At 38.3% G+C, this 20766-nt stretch overlaps 1 protein-coding gene across 1 annotated transcript in view; it reads right to left on the reverse strand.

Annotated features, from left to right (window-relative positions):
- The window catches only part of SLC13A1 (solute carrier family 13 member 1), a 49894-nt gene that overhangs the window by 24808 nt on the left and 4320 nt on the right, over positions 1 to 20766 (reverse strand). The window lies entirely within an intron of this gene.

Genomic DNA, 20766 nt, shown 5'->3' on the forward strand with positions numbered 1-20766 from the left:
TTATCTTCTTATGCAGAAACAGGATAAGGTGTTCCATGTACATCATATAAAGCTTTGAGGAAGGCTAAGAGTAGGAGAGTTTTTGAGACAAAAGTAAAAAGTAAATATTTTGCCTGAATTTTCCTGTTTTCCGTAAAATAAATCTTGGTACAATCTTTTTAATACAACAGAATAACATCAAATAAAGAAGCGGAAAAGGTAGGAAAGAGGCTTGTATACCATCTGTGGATGAAGATCAAAAGGGGAGAGAACACACTGTTTCATGCTCAGATTTTACATGAAGAAGCAAACTGGAAGAGGAGACAGATGAAGGAGTCTTTGAGCTATCATCAGAACCATTCCAAGGTCCAGTAATAAGCTTTTTACTATTCATATAACTTTTTGAATATAAGGATTCCATGTGTCAGGGAAACAGACAAACCAAGTGATCAGATTGCCAGGCTTGTGGACAAACTTTTGGTTTCAGGAAGGTAGGACTTTGATTCTACTAGGAAAACAATATTTCAAATCTAATGGACAGGAAGGAATTGATTGAAAACCCAAAGGCAGGAAATAATTTGGGGATGAAAGTAGTAATGAAATAACAGCCTTTGCTACTGCACAGAAAGAACTGGGAAAACAGCTTTGACATAACCTAGGGAACTCCCGAGAAGATAATGAGTCAGACCTCCTGAGAAGATAATGTAAGGGATAAAGAAGTTCAAGTGAACTGGTAGCTTATGAAATGGGCTATTCTAAATTATAATGACAAAGCTGGTTTAAAGAGTTCAGAGACAGTGAGCAGAGAGTGATATTATGGTGCCTGCATCAGGAAAGCTTCAAATATCCGAAAATGAAAAAGGAATTGTATGAGATCTGGAAAAATTGGCATCTGACTGAGGACTGCTATAAAGGCATAACAAAAATATAGACAAATAATTTCAGGAAGATTATGATGCAAAATCTGAGTGATGAAGAATGATGGAGATGTCAAAGAAAAATTATTTTAAAATGTCAGAAGAAGAAAACAGAGGAGAGTAGAGGGATTTAGTAAACAGAAGGGAAGACAAACTGCACATAGTGCTGGAGTATTCAACACTTTCTTTGCTTGAGTCTTCACAAAGGTAAATGGCAGCCAATTCTTTAATGAAATTAATTTTCACATGGAAAAGGGAATGTACTATGGGCACGGTAGTGGTGGGAGTGCTGAATATTTATATTTAATATATGTATTCAAGTCAATGGCTCCAGATGAAATTCACCCTTAATTCACAGGTGAGAATTCATGCAGTAATCTGAAAATTATTTAAGAATATATTTGAATATATTCTGATATGACATACATTTGAAAAACCGTGGCGGATTACAAATTCCTAGAAAATTGGTCAGACATACATAGAAATGAAATATAGCTAATATGTCACAGGAACTCAATCTAATTTTCTTCTTTTATGGGAAAACTAGCATAGTGATCAAAGATGTAAAATCTATGCATTTTATTTGATTTTAATACACTGTTTAGATGAACTAAGAGCAACTCAGAAGTAAGCACAGAAGCAGTGCTGAAGGGGAAATATGTTTGGGAGAACAACTGGCAAAAAAAGTTGGTTTTGAAGAGCAGTTACAAAAGTTTAACATTCATACTTGGATAACACTTCAAAGGGTGTTTTTAAGGGGTCTATTCTGATTAATTTTCTAGCCCACATTTTCATTAGTGGTTTGAATCATAAACTAGTAATGGGCAGGACAAAGATAGTACTTTGATATTAGACTATAAAGGCTCTTTTTTCAGCATTCTCAGATGATCATGGTTATAGCAAAATGTCATGTGGAGGTAGATGTACACATCAGAACAAAAGAGAAAAGGGAAAGAGACATCCAGTACTAATCCAAGTGAATTGTTGCTGCTCAGGCAGTAGAAATTGACCTACAGAATTAGCACTGAAATTCTCAAGCCTGTTGACAGGGCTCTGGCCAGGGCAAAACTACGAGATAAAAGGAAGATATTTCCTTCCAAACTTATGCTGAGATGTTTCTGGAGCAGTCAAGCTTTTATAGGTAACCTGAGACTGGAGCAACAGATTGATGCTTAGCTAAATAATGAATTTGTAGTGAAATAAGTTTAGTGGAGGAAGGCTGAAAGCTTCCTGAGAGACCATGGAATTTGACACAACACTTTCCTTATAGGTAGGGACGAGGAACAAGCCAAGGCATGGAAAGCTTCTTACAACGACCTTAAACATACAGCTCTGCATGTGAAGAGGAAAGGGGTTCTAATGTGATTTCAGGTATTACTGAATGATTAGGGGAAAAAATGGATAAATTCCATTTGAAAAATAAGGATGTGTTTGCAACAACAATAACAAAAATAAATAGAAAAGAGATGAAATTAGTAGGGAGAAAGAATATTTCTCATTATACCAGACACTGTTATCTGATCTTGGTCAGTATTGATCCCTCACTCCCTAACCTGCTTGGAATGCTTTATATATTTTTGCTATGTCTTGCGTTAACTGTGGAAAACTCCTGTGTGTTTTCTCAGTAGCTGAATTGAATTTTTTGCTTCATCTTTCCAGACCTCAGGAAAGCCTGTGGGGATGATCCTTTTATGCTGAAGCTTTGTCCAGATAGCTCTGTTTGCAACTTGGCTGAGGACGACTGTTTCTCTTTCATACTTGAAGAAGGGCTTGCTTGCTCAGAAACTCATAGTTGTGTGGGGCAACACAGCAGAGGAATTGTTTGAGAAGTAGGAAAGAAAAATTCTGATTCTTCAAAAAGTTTATTCTGCCATAAAACAAAGCAAGATCAAAGGACTTGCATGAGAGATCCAGTTATGAGGAATAAAATAGCAAGATGGGCATCATCACATCCCAATAGATATGATCAATAAGATAATAGTCATGTTCCTCTGGCAAGGAAAAAAGAAACCCAAACTTTCCTAGGCATTATGGGATTCTGAAAAATGCATATTCTGGTTACAGTCAGCCTGGGAGTCCTCTCTGTTGAGTGACCCAAAAGAACTATTTTGACTGAGGCCCTGAGCAACAGCAAGCTGTTGAACAGATCAAACAGCAGATAGTTCATGCAGTAGTCTATGGGTCAGTCCAAGCAGGACCAGATGTGAAGAACGTTCTCTATGCTGCCTTTGGGGAGCATAACTTCAGCTGGAGCCTCTGGCAGAAAGAAGCTGCAGAGACCCAAGGTCAGACTCTAGGGTTTTGGAGCTAGGGGTATAGGGCATTATTCCACTCAAAGACCTGGGTACAGTTGGTGGGCAATGTGGAAGAATGGGGAAATCTAGTGTGTACCCCGAGGAGATTAAACCTTGGAGGAAAATAACATGTGACTTGAGTTACATATAATAGGAAGTACTACATCAAGAATCACCTGAAACAAAGGAGAATGAGACTCAGCAGAAGCCAGGCAAGTTCAGCAGTGACCCAATCTGAGCCAATAATTTAACATGATATGCCATCTCTCCTGTCCGGAGCAACCACCATAATACATGAAACCCAAGTTATGAATTAAAGCAACTCAATGGACACTTTATGAACATTTTACAGGGGTGATCTATAGACTAAGGGAAAGATATATGTGTATATAAATATCATGTGACAGGAAGGAGTGTGGTACTTAATGGGGATGTATTAGATAGTATAAGATCTGAGCATGACATAAATGATATGGAAAAAGGGATGAAGATTGCACTGCCTCTGGGTAGATGGATGTATTTTGTTCATAACAGCCCGGATGGTGCTTGTTTGGATCTTGTGATGTTCTGGATTTCTGATTAAAAGCGTAGATAACACACCAGTGTTTTGGTTATTGCTGAGCAATCCTTGCACAGCAGCAAGACTTTCCCACTTTGCCCTCCCAGTAAGTAGATTGGGGGTGTTCAAGAAGTCAGGAGGAGACACACAAAGGCAGCTGACCCAAACTGACCAAAGGGATATTTCATGCCTATAAAATCATGCTCAGCAATAAAAACTGAGAGGGAGAGATGTTTAGGGGTGGAAGGCATCGCTCAGAAGTTGACTGGGCATTGGTCTGTTTGTGGGAGGTGGCCAGTGATTGCCTTTGTGTCAATTGTTTTATTTTGGTGGGTTGTTTTTGTTTTTTTTTTTTCTTATACTTTCTTTCACTTAAACTATCTCAACCCACAGGTTTTCTCACTTTTTCTCTTCCCATTCTCTCCCTGTAATGTTTGGGACAGAGACGGTAGTATCTGGGTAGTGCTTAGCTGCTGAACTGGGTCACCCCACCATACCTTGTTAATGGACTTCTAAATTACATTATCACTCTCTACTTTACCATGCATTTATCTTTTGACCATCACAGATACAATTGTAGTACTACTGTACAAAACTAAGAGGAAGACTTCAGTTAAATGATATTTCCTGGGAATGCCAAAAGCATGCAAAATTTTAGTACATTGTTCAGCAGGGCAGGATCCCTGGAAATGTGGAAAAAAAAAAAAAAAGCAAAAAAAAAAAAGCAGCAGTATTTCCTTGTCAAAGGTTGATCATATGGGATTAGCAGAATACCTTTATAGAATGAGATAAGCAACATTTTAGAGCAGCACATCTAATCTAGCACAAAAGTATTTGTTACACCAATATATGACTAATTACTGTAACAGAAAGGCTATATATCACTACAAGAGCTGTAAGATGGGTAAGGTACTGCCCAAAGGGAGGACATCAGTGGAAGAACAATCAGGGCAAAGGAATGTTATAAAAGCAGCTTATCAAAGATACTTGAGGGATTTATACTTTTATGAAATTTTATTAATGATCCTCAAGAGGATACCTATTGATAATCAAATTGACAGGCATTATCAACAACGTTGTGTTTTTTATATAAGAAGTTGAGAGCTTGATTTCTGAAGCTACCATGTTCTAAAACATGTAGTGGGCAGAGAAGAAAGCTCCAGGAATGGCCTGAGTAAGCACTGTGGTGAGATTCTCTTCTAGGTTTACACATCCATCTCTAAACTGGTTACCACAATCTTTTTCACAATCTACAGAGTGATGTAAGTACTTTCACCTTGCTTAACTGAGGTGTTTATACCAGGCTGAGGTGAATTACACTCTAAAGATGATTGTTTCTCTTCAGTGACGATAAAAAGCCCTAGGCAAATGGGCTGGAGCAAGATATCTAACTTTTAGATGTCTGTGCTAGGACAGATGTGTTCTATCCTTCGCCTGTTTGGGAAGAAGTCTTAAGAAGCTATCTTAAGTCAAGAACTGCTGCAAGAGACCTGGAGCACTGAGAAAAGAAACAACTCTCTTTTCCTTGGGTCTTAGAGTTTAAGCAAACAGATTATAGCATGTACCCATCAATAAACAAGATTGCATCAGAATTATAAACTTCATTATTATTATTATTATTATTAAATAATTAGTATTCACTCTCTCCTCATCATTGCAAAAAATAGAAAACATCTCTAATGTTATTTGTGTATTATTTTACCAGTGGTGGGGATCAAGGTGTTTTTTTTTTTACCAGAGAAAAATTAAATATCTTTAGTATGAACCCAACATTGATTGTCACCTTTTGAAATATGCCACTGAGAATAAATATTTACTAAACAGAAAGCATAGAAATTAAATCATAAGCACTAATTCCCCAAGATATTGCATATTCTGCAAGACTTTAAACCAGAGAGAGAGAGATATTCAAGACTCTGAAAAATATGTGAGCTTTATCTTCAGAGTGAGGATGGAAGCTTCTGAAAGAATTTGAATGTTGTATTGCTATGATCTTGGCCTGATTTACTAAAGAGTGGTAGTTAAAAAAACCTACAAGCCATGTTTTCTTTCCAATTTTCCTTGCATTTCTGTTTCTAAACTACAGAACTGCTGGGAAAGTGCTGTTTTGAAGATATTATTGACAACTTTTGAAGAAGCAGCTCACAGAAAACAGATTAAGCCTATTTTCAGCATGTGATGAGAGAAGAAGAATCACATTTCATACCTACATTCAGACTATTTCTGAATGGACAGAACCTGACATGTTGAATAAATTTCCAGAGTCCTTACTCCATAAAAGCAAACAAACTGAAAAGAAACAAAACCCAATGACTTGACTTTGAAAATTGTAAAGACTAAAAAGTTCACTATTCATTGTAAGCACATTATATCATTCCTTTCAGTTTTGAATAGAAACCAGCTGTGCCTGAAGCACATTAGTGCCATGATTTTTCAAGATGACCTGCACTCACAGCCTTTTTTTTTTGAACCAATTCAAGTGCTTCAGCAATTACTATATAATCTTCTATCTTTCTGAAGCAGAATCTTCTCTTCAAATGACACTAGATAGCACAGAGCTCCTCCAATATACTCATTATTCACCCTTGGTACTCTATTCCTGTGAGTCTTCCCACTGCAATCACTGGCCAGTATTTCCAAGGTGTAAACTACATATAAACTTCTTGTAAAAATGCAAAATGCAAATGAATAATGGGATTTTAAACCAACAAAGATCCTGGATACTGGTCTCATACCTGAAGCACACCCTGAAAACTTGAAAAGGCCCAGTTGCTTGAGACTACATCCATCTGCTTCTCCCAAACAACTCCTTGATAACGCTTTTCTTCACCTCTGAACTAGCTGTAAGCAAGGTAACTTCAGAACTGGAAGCAATTTAGCTTCATTAATGCAATACTGCACCTACAGTAAATAAGTTCTGCTGAGAGTGTTACCTGGACGGAGTATGACATTAACTAGGTGAGTTCAATTCCACATACTGAAACCCATCCTGGAAACCTGTCTCAGGAACCTGCTACTCAGCTTCCACAGCGTAAGTTATTTACTTGGCCAGGACCTCTCTGTTGAGCTCAGAATCATCCTCTTGATGAGGGAACTTCCATGCTTCCACTTTGTCTAATGTTTTGCTCCACCTTTATTCCAGAGGCTTCACTGAATGCCTCAGCTGCTGTACGTGGATGTTCAATGTGATCTTTTTAAGGACAGCAGACATTCTACCTTTGGGCAACCGATACCCATGCTCCTAAATTCTGGCAAAATACCCATGCCAATTATCAGTATAAAATACTGATAAAAAACAAAAAAGCCTTCAAAACCATACCATCTTCTGGCATATCCTGCTCACTGACTGAATGAACAATAATATCACTAAGAGACATGCCCTCTGGCTTGCTGTCATGGGACTCTGGCATGAAACCAGAACATCAATCTTGGATCATTTATAGGCCTAATTCATCATTTAACAACTTTTTGCCTCCCTAGAATAAGGCCTTCATATTTATTCTTGTTGAAAGATTGTTGTGCAGTTGGTGTGTGAATCCAAGGCTGCTGTGTGCACTAAAACGTTTAACCTGTAGTGGATCTGCATGGACAAATCTTATTACCAGAATAGACCCTATGAAAGCCTGGGTGAGTCTGTGTGCACACCAGCGTGGCCATACGGCAGATCAGTTTTCTTTCCTGAAGATTTTAGCACAAACTTTTCAGACTTCTTCCCACTGGAATGTGTACATTCCTTATATAACAAGGTGATAGAGACGGCACTAGAGTAAACATAGATTTGTAAGCCTCTTAATTTCATGAACTGCTAATAATATTCCACAAACTTACAAAAAACCACAAGCTTGGCAGTGAATTTCAAAATATATTTCTAAAAATAGAGCACAGAAAAGCAGATGTCATCTGATTAAACACCATAATATACTTTGAATTGTTATCATTTTGGAGAAGGAACTTTGATTTAAAATTATTTGCACACTATGACTCCCAGATCAGGATTTTCATTTTCTGAAGACTACACGTTCAAGGTCAAGTTGGATGGGGCTTTGAGCAATGTGATCTAGTGCAAGATGTCCCTGCACACAGCAGGAGAGTGGACTAGATCATCTTTAGAGATCCCTTCCAACCCAAACTATTCTGTATGTTTAGTCTCATACAGAATGCAAAAGCAGCAGGAGAAAAAGTCTGCCCAGAATGGCACTATAAAATACGGCTTTGTGTGCAGGGGGCTTTCCTTCATGACAACAAAATCTATTTTACATGGTCTTCTATCAACTAAAATTTGAGACAATAGTACCATAATGATGTCTGCCAAGAAACAACATGAGAAGGAAAAATATTTAAATCGTTTTATCAGCTGTTCGCTAGCTTAAGAGCTTTTTGTTTAATTATTTCAGGTGATGACAGCTAATCAAAAGTGGTATAATTATATATTTTGCAATTGATGTTGTCTGCGTGTTGATGACATGCTGATATCATCAACCATGCTGGCTTTTGTCTAAGATGTTTGATCAGTTGTGTTATTGTTGAGGAAAAATGTTCATCAGCCAAACCCATTAACTATTATCTTTGATTTATATTACGAACAAAATTCAACTTCCACTTCCTTGGAAACCACAGAGGAAAAATCTAAAGAGTACTAAATTTATTCTGGTGAAACACAAAATTGAATAGTTTGTCAAAAATATGTAGGAAGATTTAACTAATCAATGTCGCTATGTAAAATTTCTCAGTGGTGCAATTATTCTAAACTGATCATTCCCAGACTTAATCTTATTTTTTCATTTCATAGTTACTAGTAACTTTAAGTTTGCTTCCTTTCAGTAAAAGACATTTTTATTTCCATTTTATTAACACACTTTAAAAGTCTTTACATTTATTTAATATTCTGTCATCATGTTTAACTTTGTGGGAAAATAAATGCTTTTCTTTTTTCCCCTCAGGTGGCATTTTACTGATCAGATTTCTGTTATATTAATTATACGCTCTCTGCATTCAAGCTATAGAAATATAATTACATTTTCTTTTTTTGGTACAGATTTTTGGAATTCTTTATCAGATGTTTTCCTGTCTTGGCCCAAAACTTCACATTAATACTTTATTCTCCAAAATGGTGTGTTTTTCATAAATGTCCACATGTAAAAATACATGAAAAAATATATCTTATAATGGTTAGTTATGTGTAAAGGTTAAACTTCGTAATATGCTTGAGGTTGGAGGTATATATTCTGTCAGTATTCTTACATACTTTTTGTCTTTATAAAGTTTACCAAACTGCTAGATGAGCTCATCCAGATTCTTCTCACTGACAGGCATATATTTTAGATAATATTCAGTCTCATTTTCCTTGTTCCTTCCTTTAATTTTCAGTCATCCAAGTCACCCTTGTCCACCTTTAAGTGACCAGGTTATGGTCAACAGTAAAATTGTGGCAGTCATTTATAAGGTCCTGAGAATATTTCATAGCCAGATCAAAGAAGGGTTTATATTAATCAAGACTTCCTAATCTTTCACGAGTTTTGGACAATAAACACAGAGATATATTTACTCAGGGATTCTTTGTATTCTAAACTCTCTCAAAAAAAGCTTCTATGACAACTACCAGCAAAACAAACCACACAATTACTCCCATCTCCCCATGCTGAAGCAAGCAAACTCACAATAAAATTGGCTTGTGAAGTCTTGGATCTAGCTGAACATATTCCTCTGCTTACTCATTCAGTGCAAACTGTGTCAACACCTAGTAAACACTGTACAAGCTTGGCTTGGCAGTGTGTCCTCTGCTGCCTGAGTGCCTTGCTGGTAGTAAATGTGTGCTCGTAGTGTGCCCCAAGTCAGGAAGTCCCAATGAAATGGGCCAGGCTTGTGGAGCAAGTTGCTGCTTGAACAAGAGAGTAAGGTACTAGCACACATGACATATCACCAGCACCATTCAGCATTGAAGAATTTTCCTGTTAATGAAGTTTAAATTTCAGGCTGAAACTGCAGCAATGAGAGGAGGCTGCAGCCACAGTTTGCACTGGGGTGGGGTAGGAGGGGGTGGAGACAGTCTCTGCTCCCGTCTTCACGTTCATGTCCACGTGCACTTATTTTACTACTGACTAAAATTAATCACAGAAAATTAATGTAGCTATGTGGTTAATAACATGTCTTAATAGTCCAAAATGCAGATGCAGTGCTGCATCTACCTCTTCATTTTCCCAGTGTTTACACTATCCATGTCAAAGGACATGGCTTGCAGCCCCAGCAAAACCTGCTGCTGTCACGTTAAAGGGAGGCAGCTCAACTTTGAAGAGTAAATTGTGCTTGATAAGAATATATTTTCATAGATTATTTTTTCAGCATTATCACAAGGATTCTCTGAAGGAGTAATGGAGTGGCAGGAAAAAAATCACCTGAGAAGTTATTTTTTAAAAGATTTATGCTTCTGAGATAAAAACTGACCAAATGTAAATTCTCTTACATCTACAGAATTAATCTGCATGAATAAGGGTCTATGTGTCTGTGCCTTACTATTTTACAGGAAGTTTCACTGAGTTTGGGAGCAATCCGCTTAATGTGTCATGAGATAAGTAACATGAAACTTCATGTGCCATGCTGCAAATGTTTTTTTTTCTTTCAAGAAATCCATTTCTTGTGGGATGCAAGTGCAGTTTCATAACAAGAGAGCATATTTGTATCAATGTTGTTTAATCAACAGTGAAGGAAAACATGTATTTCAATGAAAAAATATATTTCAAGGAAAACGCATTTCAATGATTAAAAACTAAAATTCTGATGTAAAATCACATCATAAATCTCCCTTTGAATCCTGTAATGTGTTTATTAAAGTAATACAGAAAAAATATAGAAAAGAAATATATTAACCAGTAATTAATATTTTCTTTCAAAATACACCAAGTTCAGAGATCAGGTCCAGAATTTCACTGAACCAGATTTTAAGGCTCTTCCAATTGCCACTGGGTTTGAATCAGTGTTGAACTCTAACAGCCTGAAAGACCAGGGAGCAATAATCATGAGGTTTGGCTAGCACCCATCCCCTTGTCCCTTATTCTGCAATAATTACTTATTTCAGGTTCATAGCAAGCTGTAAATTAATATTGTAGGGCCATGACATTTTTGTGGAAAGATTCAGAATTCTTCTTAATTGTACCTAAGAGGATATATAAAAAACCACAGGAAGATGCTATTACTTTGTTATTAGAAGTAATTCTGAGCCTGTACTTAGGATCTTATGATATTTTAAGAGTGTTTTTTAACCTGTGTGTGCATTCCAGGTCTTCAGCAATTGTTCATTTAAAGCCTACCTGTGTCATCCTCTGAAGCCAACAGGGTTTCTCAGTACACAGTGGGCACCTAATGAATAACAAGTATGTTCAGTTACACTGCAGTCTGGGGAAATATTCACATTCTCTCAGGAGCTGACCATGATGGAAGAAAGAATAGAAGCCATTAAGGGATTTCCCACAGAAATGGCTAAGTGTAAGAAAAGGAGCAGGGCTAGGACTTCTGAAAAGTGCTGTTTTATTGAACATCCCCCATCCAACAACTGGAAACGTTCTGCAGAAGCCTCTCAGTCCTGATGATGAATTTTCATTGAGCCTCCAGCAGAATTATGCAATTTGTCCCCCAACAGAGCCCTGGAGCTGCCCAGTTCTCTGCCAGCTCAGTCACGTGAGGCTGAGCCTCCAGCCTCTGGGGTCAATGGGCTCGCACAAGTTTACATCAGTGGTGGGCAAAACTTCTCCAATAAGTGATTTCAACAAAATTCAGCAGATAGATTTACAGCATGTCTGCTATTACCTTTGTGCAGCAGATATGAAGCAGGAATGAATGAGCATGCTCTAGATCTTGCTGTATCAGTAGCAGTAATGCACATAAACTTGTTCAGGTAGCCAGGCTACATTTCCAGCAGCACCTGCCAATGCCAATGCCAGCTGGGAAGTTTAATTTTGGAAACATCTCATGCCTTAAAAAGAGGCAGCTCTACTGACCCACTCCAATGAGCTGCTTGCCTGAAGGATCTGCTTAGGTGAGTGAAGTCACATCACCAGATCCAGTGGGTGTAAATCAGGAAGAAAGTAACACAAAACATACTTTACAGGTCAGAAAAATGTCTTTTATGTTTTACAAATCAACAGTATTTCTTTACATTTATATGAAAGGCTTCATTAGCCATATGTTTCCAATTCCCAAGAAAATATAAAGGAGAAGGAGGAGAAATATACAACTTCAAAAAATATGTAAAGTATGGCAGTCTGGAATTCCCTACTGAAATGAGTTACGGAGAGACATTAATCACTGTACCCTCTAACTTGGCTTCAGGTCACTACCTTTACTCTTAATCTTTGCAATGATTAACAATCAACCAATTTACATATATAGCTCTGTAAAAGATTTACAGGTTCAGATTGCAGGAATGAGCTCCAGACATCACTGCAAGCTCCCTGTCTTTCTGGTTCTTCCAAATTAAACCTTGGATTATGTTCTATTCCCATCCTCCCCTGCCCCCCATGATCCCCCCTGAAAAATAAGTTGTCCAGACATAGTGGAATAATAATTTTAAAAAACCCCAAAATTTTGTATTTTGTTCTATTTCATAACATCATCATTTTTTCTAAAATATATCCTGATTAATTGTAACTTTACTCATGAAGAAGTCAAAAGCAAATATTTCAGGGAAAAATGTGTTTCTGTGTGCTGCTGGGTAGCAAGACACAGCAGCTCTGAGCTCTCAAGGGCTGGATTCTTACACACAAACTGAACAGCAATAGCTTAAATTAACTTCTTGATCAACTGTTGCATACACTTTTAACAAATTGTCAACATTTCAACGAAATTAAACTTTTCTCTCCTTTCCTGTTGTGTGACACAGTAACTTTTGTGGAACAAAAACACCCTTACAATCCCTGGTCAACTTCCCTTTTTACATTTTTACATTTTACATTTTACAAAAAATGTTGTTTTCTACCTGACTCAACAGTTTTAATCTCACTATATACACACCTATTTGTTCAATATAAAGAAAGTACTTAAAAACAAGAACTACATTCCCAGCTCTGGTACTCCAGGCCAGACTGACACTACCAACTATTTAGTCTCTCTATGTTTGACCCCCTGACAGGCGCAATACCGGTCCCTTTTTCCTGTCTCCTGTATTGAGATTGGCACAGCTCAGTGCTGGCTCATTCTGCACCTCAGCTTTTCCCGCGGGACACCTCTGCTGGGCTTTCTGCTTCTCCCTCAGAAGGGGAAACTGTTGGTTAACAGTGATCATTGCTCAAACAGCCAAATTCCTCCTGCTGGCCCACAGCTGCTGCTGGGGAGCAGAGGCCGACTCTGCAGCCCCAGTCAAGAGGAGGGATTGTAGCCTGACCTATGGATTTCAAAACCATATCTGTCTCCTCTGAGTGCTGAGGCTGAGACAGCTTGCCATAGAGATTTCTGCTGTGTGTGTTAACAGCATCCACCAAATGGGGTACCATTTCATTCAGGATCCTTGTGCTTTAGCTACGTACAGGCAATAAGCACTGCCAACCCAGTACAGCAAAGTATGATAAGAGTGGTTATGACAACTCTCCCTTACAGGATATACATGTTGTATGTTTATGCGGACACACACCCCTTTCCCCAGGTATCCTGAAAAATGACAGTTGGGGGTTAATCAGAGTTTCTGTCAGATTCTGGAAACTTTCTCCTGGCTAATCAAGTGGTGTGCAAATTCCTCTATCACAAGGTTCAATGCCTCCACATTCCTTTGCAGAGTGTCAGGGTGATTTAACAACAGGAAACCTGCTGCTGCTGGTTGCAGAGCAACCAGGGAGAGAAATTCTCTGTTATAAAAATTTGGTCTTCAGCCAGGCTCAAGTTCAAGTATTTGGGGCTGGAGAATAGCTGACCACAGCTAGGTGATGAGACTGAAAGGTATCCACAGCTTTGCAGTTTCCTCCCTAGACCACTTCCTTGCAGCGTTCCTCAAAGGAAACTGAGTGGCTTGAAAGCTTTAAAAAACAAAACAAAACAAACCCCAAACCAAACAGGCTGTATTATAAAGTGAGTCAGCTAACATTTTAAATTTGAAAAAATCAGCTAATTAAGACACTAATAAATTTAAATATATAAAAAAATATTTTTTTATACATAGCTGTCCCTCTCCAACATAGTCCTTTATTCTGGACTTGGTTTAGCTAGTTTTGTGGCTTCCTGACCATCGCAAACTCTGCACAGCTTTCCCTAATCTGGAGAGGCTTCCCCCTGGCCCTGTCAGGGGCTGACCGGCTGCTCCCTGCTCCTCACAGCATTCCCATCTCTGGGCTGCAGGTGCCCAGCTCCATGCCCTGCTCCCTTGCTGTCTCTTCCTGACGGCTCTTGGACCTGTCTGGAGCCTCAGCACACTTACTCATTCCGGAGCAATTTTCCCCATCTTGCCTTCTTTCCAGTTGGCTGCAGCCAAACAGTTTCTATTTAAAGGATCAGCATGAAAGCATCCATACTAACAAACCAAATGTCAAATCTGTCTGGCTCAAGATCTCAGCTGTGTGGACCAAATGGCTTTTTGGTGGCCAGCACTCAGGACAACATTAGTTAGACCCTGCTGCTCAGCCTTGGAGGCAAAGGGAACTGTGCAGTCAACAGCCTCATCAAAAGTCATTAACTCTGTTAATATCTTCCTCACCTCTCTTCTCTCTTGACAGGCCACATAGAGTCTCAGCTCTGGAAGATGCTTGCATAGTGAGCAGGAAGCATCACCGGGGCTGTGCCCTCATTGCCACATTTTGGTCACCTCAGCAGTCTGCCCTGGCTGCCTTCTCCAAGGCTGAGGTCCTGCTCCAGCTGTCCAAAGCCTGGAGCACACGGCTGCCTGCAGCAAGGACAGGCAGCATGAGTCTGGGACATGGGGAGCCCGATGGTGCAGACAGAAAGCAAAAGACCCTCCCTCTGTGCCTGTGCATCACCTGTGCGCACAGGGGCGACACACATCAGCCCTACCCCCTGCAAAAGCCCTGGTATTTTATCCTGAATTTGAACTGCATCACTGAACGTTGAGAAAGGCAGCTGCAGATCTGCAGAGAAGGTCAGGGGTATTGTGGATCTGACCATTGTAATTAAGGCCCATCCCTTAATTAAAAAAAAAAAAAAAATCCCAATCAGTATCGGCTAAGCTACAAAACAACATTCTTCTTAAGTGCATGCTGACTGTTATCAATACTGCAAGCAATGGAACTATAAATATAATCATTGGGAATAATTAGGAATGCAAATTAACATTGACTAATCTCTATAGCTAAACATATTTGGTTTACAGTTAGTAATCAATGTGTCACTAACAGTGGCTATGGCAAATTCAGGCAGCTTGGTGAGTTGTAGCTAACTGCATATGCACGCTGTGCTCTTCTTAGATGAGTTTCAAAAGTCTGTATACAGGATTCCCTAATTTCCTACTAATTCATTTTAACTAATTTTCCACTTACATTATTTTTTGCCAAGGTTGTTCTTTGCAGTGGTTCTCCATTGTTTGTTGTAGCATGATTTGACAAAGGTTTGTTACAGAAAACAGCAGGTCAACAGGCTGTCAATGCATTGCAGTAAAACCATACTCTACAGAAAGCACGTGCTGTATTTGTAACATAAGTGTGTATAAAGTTCAAAGTTATGACACAGCAACACAAACTATATTTGATACTCAAAATTTCTTGTAAGCTCTGTTACTGTAAAGGTCAGTAGAATGTGAATGGCAGTAAATTTTCAAACCTTTGTAAGTATATAATATTTACCACTTAAGGCAGGGTTTGGTAAAATTATTTATGGGCTACACAATGTAGTGTTAGTACATAACAGGAAATATTTATTTGTTAAAACTTTTCAGTAATCTTCACTAATATATATTTCTGTGTGTCTTACCATACACCAAAGGAAAGAAAAAGGGAGGTTGGGGGGGGGGGGGGGGGGGGGAACCGTACGTTATATTTGTTTATGTCTCTTTTGTTAATTATCCTTACTTTATTAAAGCTCATACATATATCCAAGGAGTTTATATTCATCAACTGGTAGTTACCGTTTCCAACAAGCTCACTAGAATATGCACCAAAACCAAATTAAAAATACGGAATGAATACAATCAAAGCAAATTCATTTAGAAGGTGAATGACTATTCACGGGATTCATTCAGCTCTAGCTGTTACATATATTCAACTTTACTTCCTCTGACCAGTGCCTTGCTTACAGTATCTGAAGCAGCTTTTTCAAAGGAAGAATGAGATTTTCCAGTGTTTTCTATATCCTATCATTTCTGTCTCTCTGCTCTGTCTTTCCTTTCTATCTGCTCATCGGTGAATTGCTGGCAGGCTGACCTGCAGAAAAACTGTATTTTAAAATGGTTTGTTTCTCTGCTTAACAGGACACAGTCCTCCCAGCTCAATTCATTTCACCACGGTGAGATTTGTGTCACAGTTAGGCAAACAGTATTACTTCAAGAGGAAGGGAAAAGTTTTCAAAACTGGCTTTTCAAAGTACTCAGCTTTACTGACTTGTTGGAAGTCTCCAGGCTTCACAAGAAATTGAACCCTCTGGGTCATTTGTATCTAACCTAGGTATAAAAATATCCTATTAATTTTCATTCATTCCTCAGATAATGAAATATAAAAATTAGTATCATTCTCCCTAGGTTTTAATATGTACTGGGTTTGAAGGATTACTTGCTCAAAGGGTGGTTGAAGGAGGAGGATGGACTTCTGCAGAAAGAGTAGGGGATTAAATGCATGTCACTTCTTCCACTTGCAATTTTTAAAAATCTTTTGAATAAAGGACTGTTTACAGAGCTTCTCCTCATTTTTTTCAGTTCATACACAATTAAGAAATCAGAAAGTTTCTCTCCTCTCAGCAAATTGTAAGGAACTAATGTGCATTAAATATCTGAGGATCTGATTCTGTTACAGTTACTTACTGAACATAGGGAGTTAAACTGACAAGGAAAACCACAGGGAGAAAATTGAAGAAATTAAAATGTTCTGAACATCTGACATTATGAAAATTGTTCCTAACACCAAAACCAATTAGATAGTAGAGGAGATATTCAGGGAAGTTCATGGGAGAGCTATGGTGGAAACAGTAAAAACAATTATTCAAGGTCTGAGAATAGACTAAATTATGATGAGATTTCTTATAAGAGATGGTGACACAATGAGCTTTCGCTATAGCTCAGTATGTGGCTGAGCGTAGCAATGGCAAAGCAGAGGCAGCATCTCTAATTCCCTCTAAGTGACAGCAACATGCACGGATTTGCTGAGCCATTGGCTTCTATAGCAGCATCTGGGTTCCCTAAATTTCTGTAAAGTAACCTACATATTTAACTAAATAAATACTGATTGAGGGTCTAGTTTTCAACTACAGTTTAAGTCCAAACTCCATGATTTTATGCAGTTAGCTTATGGCTGAAAAGATCCAGTCTCCTTAATAGGACTACAACAGTATTGTGGGTTTTCTGCTCTAAAATTGCCTTCCTTCTGTAGTTCTCAAAATTAACTGTGTTAAGAAAACTGCCGCATGAACTGAAAGCATGGACAACAGGAGAATGAATATGAATTTATTATCTCACTTTAGGTTCTTATCATCTTGATGCAATCATTGGGCAAAATATGATGAGATGATAAATGATAAGAGGATAAAATGTCAGTATTTGCCAATGATTTGAATGTCAGGGCACTTTTCCTTCCCAAATGTTTTTTAGGAGCAGCTGGATGCAAACATTCACAAACAAAAGCAGACAGAATTATAGTTTTGCAAAGAACTAGCAAGGCTTGCTCTGCTTCTCAAGAGAAGGTTAAAAAAGCTGGAGGAGAGGACAGTAAAAAACTCCCAACAACCAGAATTCATGGCTTCCAAGTACTTTCATATTACTTCATACTGAAACACCAACAAGGATGCAACTTGCTACAGATTCCTTTGAATTCTGGGAATCCTTTTTTTCCAGCTACTTAATTTTCACCAGCAAAACAAGCTGGAAAACTTCTTCTCTTCAGAGAAATGTTCAACTTAGATACCGCTACAGAACAAGATATAATTTACTAAATTCATTGAAGTAACTTAGTTAAATAAATTATGATCAAGGTTTATGTTCTTTTGGGTTTTTCGGTTGTTTTTTTTTTTAATCAGCCTCATCAGTGTGCTAAATTATTTATATTACAGTCTGGCCTACAAGATTCAGACTGAAACTGTGGACACATTGCACTGGCGATTTAACGTCTGGTTTCCTTCTAACTTGAAAACTTATCTTGAAAGAAAAAAAAAATCAAAACCTGCAGTAAAATAACCAAAATAACTTTAAAAGCTTCTTTTCATTTACTTCAGTGAAACAAACCTTGCTTTACCACTACAATAAGTGAGAGGAAAATTAAGACACCCGTCAAGGGTCTAAGTACCATTTAATCTAAAATAAAAACTTCTCCTTTTCCAATTTTTTAAACTAATGCTGCTTCACTGGCACAAAAGAAATAATGGTTCAGATTCTCTACCTGAAAAAGTGGATGTTCAGCTATCAAAAGAAGCATAAACCACTTTGCAGTTACATGGCATCATTTACCTGAGCATCTCCTGGCACATCTCAGTGATTCACCACTTTACTGAAGCAGAAATTGAGGCACACAAAGAGGAAGGTCTGAATTTTTGAAGGCAGCTTGTAATTAGGAGTGCTTTCACATTAGGGGGGTTAGCTTTCAGCAAAATTAACTTCCAGTCAATGAAAGTTTAAGTTCAACTGGCATAATGTTTGCTGCATTGGACAACATCTGCTTTTATTAACCCGTCTGGTGTTTGAGGGCCTCAGCTCTTTGTCTAAATTCCAATTGCAGGTATCATAAAACTATGTCCAAAATTTGAGACTGATGGTTTACCACTAAATGCCATGTTGTAGATTGTTGGTAGACTAAATGACAGTCAGAAAGAATTAATTTCCCCAGTTCTAACCTCTAGGTAATTTTGTCTCCCCACTCCAAGTCTTCCTGATGTACTTGCAAACTTCGTCTTTGAAGAATTATATTTAGGAGTTTAATATTTTAAGACCTAAAGAAAACTAAGAAAAAAGCATTTTATCTCAAGTTTCTGCTTCATACAGAGTAATTTAGAAGAGCAATACAAAATAATAATGCAAAGGAATGAACATCAAACCACCTGATATGTGAACATCTGTCAGTGACACCTACCTCCATGCTGGACCAAACATTACATCACACTACAGATATCTGCAACAGGAATGAAATCGCAGCTCCTTATCATGTGTCTCCTCCTGTATAAACTGAGGCTTTTCAAGGCAGAGTATAAAATTACATACTTATACAGAGAGCTTTTGAGGAGCAACAAGCTCTTTTATTCACTCCTAAATCTGCCTTAGAAAAGGGTTGTGGCAGTCTGCTGGGGCAAGGCTATTCAAGGATTGAGCAGGAGCAAGTACAGAATGATGTCATAGAGCTGAAATGTCCTACGGTTAACCTTCTCAATTGGTTTGCAGTCACTGAATGAGAGAAAAACTGAAAAATTATTTGGCTAACATGGCTGGTGAGCACTTCATTCATTTCAGAAATAAAAAGTCACTGAAATCTGACAGTTCCTATTTTGTCTGCTAATAAATGACCAAATCTCACTGACTTTTTCTGCTGAGAGTGAAAGCTATGCTGTCAGAGACATGACAGAAATACTCTTCAAGAATAATTAGTTCATCTAAGTGGTACACTTCTAACAATAAACTTAATTGAAGTTAAAGTTTTAAAAGTTCAAGCTTCACTTATGGAGCTATTTAACCAGTTACTTGCATCATAATTGACTCATCTGCTGCCATTTGCATGAAGATGGCTTTGGTGCTTTTCGTATTGCAAAAACAATTTCTGATTTGTTTACTAGAGATGTATGAGAGAAGATTGTGTTAATGAAACAGTGTGCATTTGTTTCTACATCAGCACTTCATTTAATAACCGTCCCTTTTCCTGCAGTATGTGTAAGCCTAACAAAAAGCCCGTTGATACATGGGCACTGCAGCCCTCTCTGGCACTGACTGCATGAGCCAGCCAAAGGAAATGGAGCAAGTGATGTTTATAACACAAGGACACAAGGGGTAAAGAAGTCTCTCCCTCTCCCTGACTGTGGTGAGGAGATTAAATTCCCAGTGACCAGATCTAATTCAGCCTGGGAACATAAACGGTTTACCTTTAAACACAGGAGGTTCACAATCCTTTCAGTCAGCCACATGCCTTGCAACCTCTTATTCGGTCAACTGTGCAATGAATGGGCTATGCCACATTTCTAAGATCAGGCCAAATCTGAAGCCCACAAAAGAAGATGGAAAAATTCCCATGCCTTTGAACCAGTCCATCATGTCTAACTGATGCTGTCCCTTAAATAGAGTTATCGTTTCAGAGCATCTGCCGGAGAGTGTGTATTATCCCTGGGCAGAGGGGGAGAGGGGCACCACATTGTGCTGGCACATCCCCTGTCATTACAGAAACAAGGGATGCCTGACAACTGAAAGAAATCAATGGCAATTTGCTCATAACTGCTTGGTAGAACAGCAGTTACTTTACTGATTAAATCATCAATTAACAAACAGAGGTAAAATTCAAAAGTTAACGGAAAATTCACAGTGTTGCTATGTAAAATATTCTCTATTCTGTTTTCAAGCTGTTATGTGATCTGGAGAAGTCCTGCTTTGTTCTCTCAGAGTCTGTTGCCATGGAAGTGTCTGAAATATCACAAGTTAAGTACTATAGCCTCTATTTCCTAAACAAATAAGCAGTTTTTCCATCTGCAAAGGACCACAAATGGTACTTGTGATGCTCTCAGATATGCGTTGCACTTGCCAAATGCTTTGAAGCACTGAGCTCAGCTCTAAGCAATTGGGTCACCTAACAGGAAGAACTAACTAGAACGTGATGCCTTGTCTGTGGGTAGAAGGGGGATGTTCTGGAATTTTAGAATTCACAGTATTTCCAAATCATATCAGGTCATCCCTCACTTCTGCTGCTTACCAGCAAAA

This window comes from Athene noctua, chromosome 3, assembly GCF_965140245.1.
Source record: "Athene noctua chromosome 3, bAthNoc1.hap1.1, whole genome shotgun sequence".
Lineage (NCBI taxonomy): Eukaryota > Metazoa > Chordata > Aves > Strigiformes > Strigidae > Athene > Athene noctua.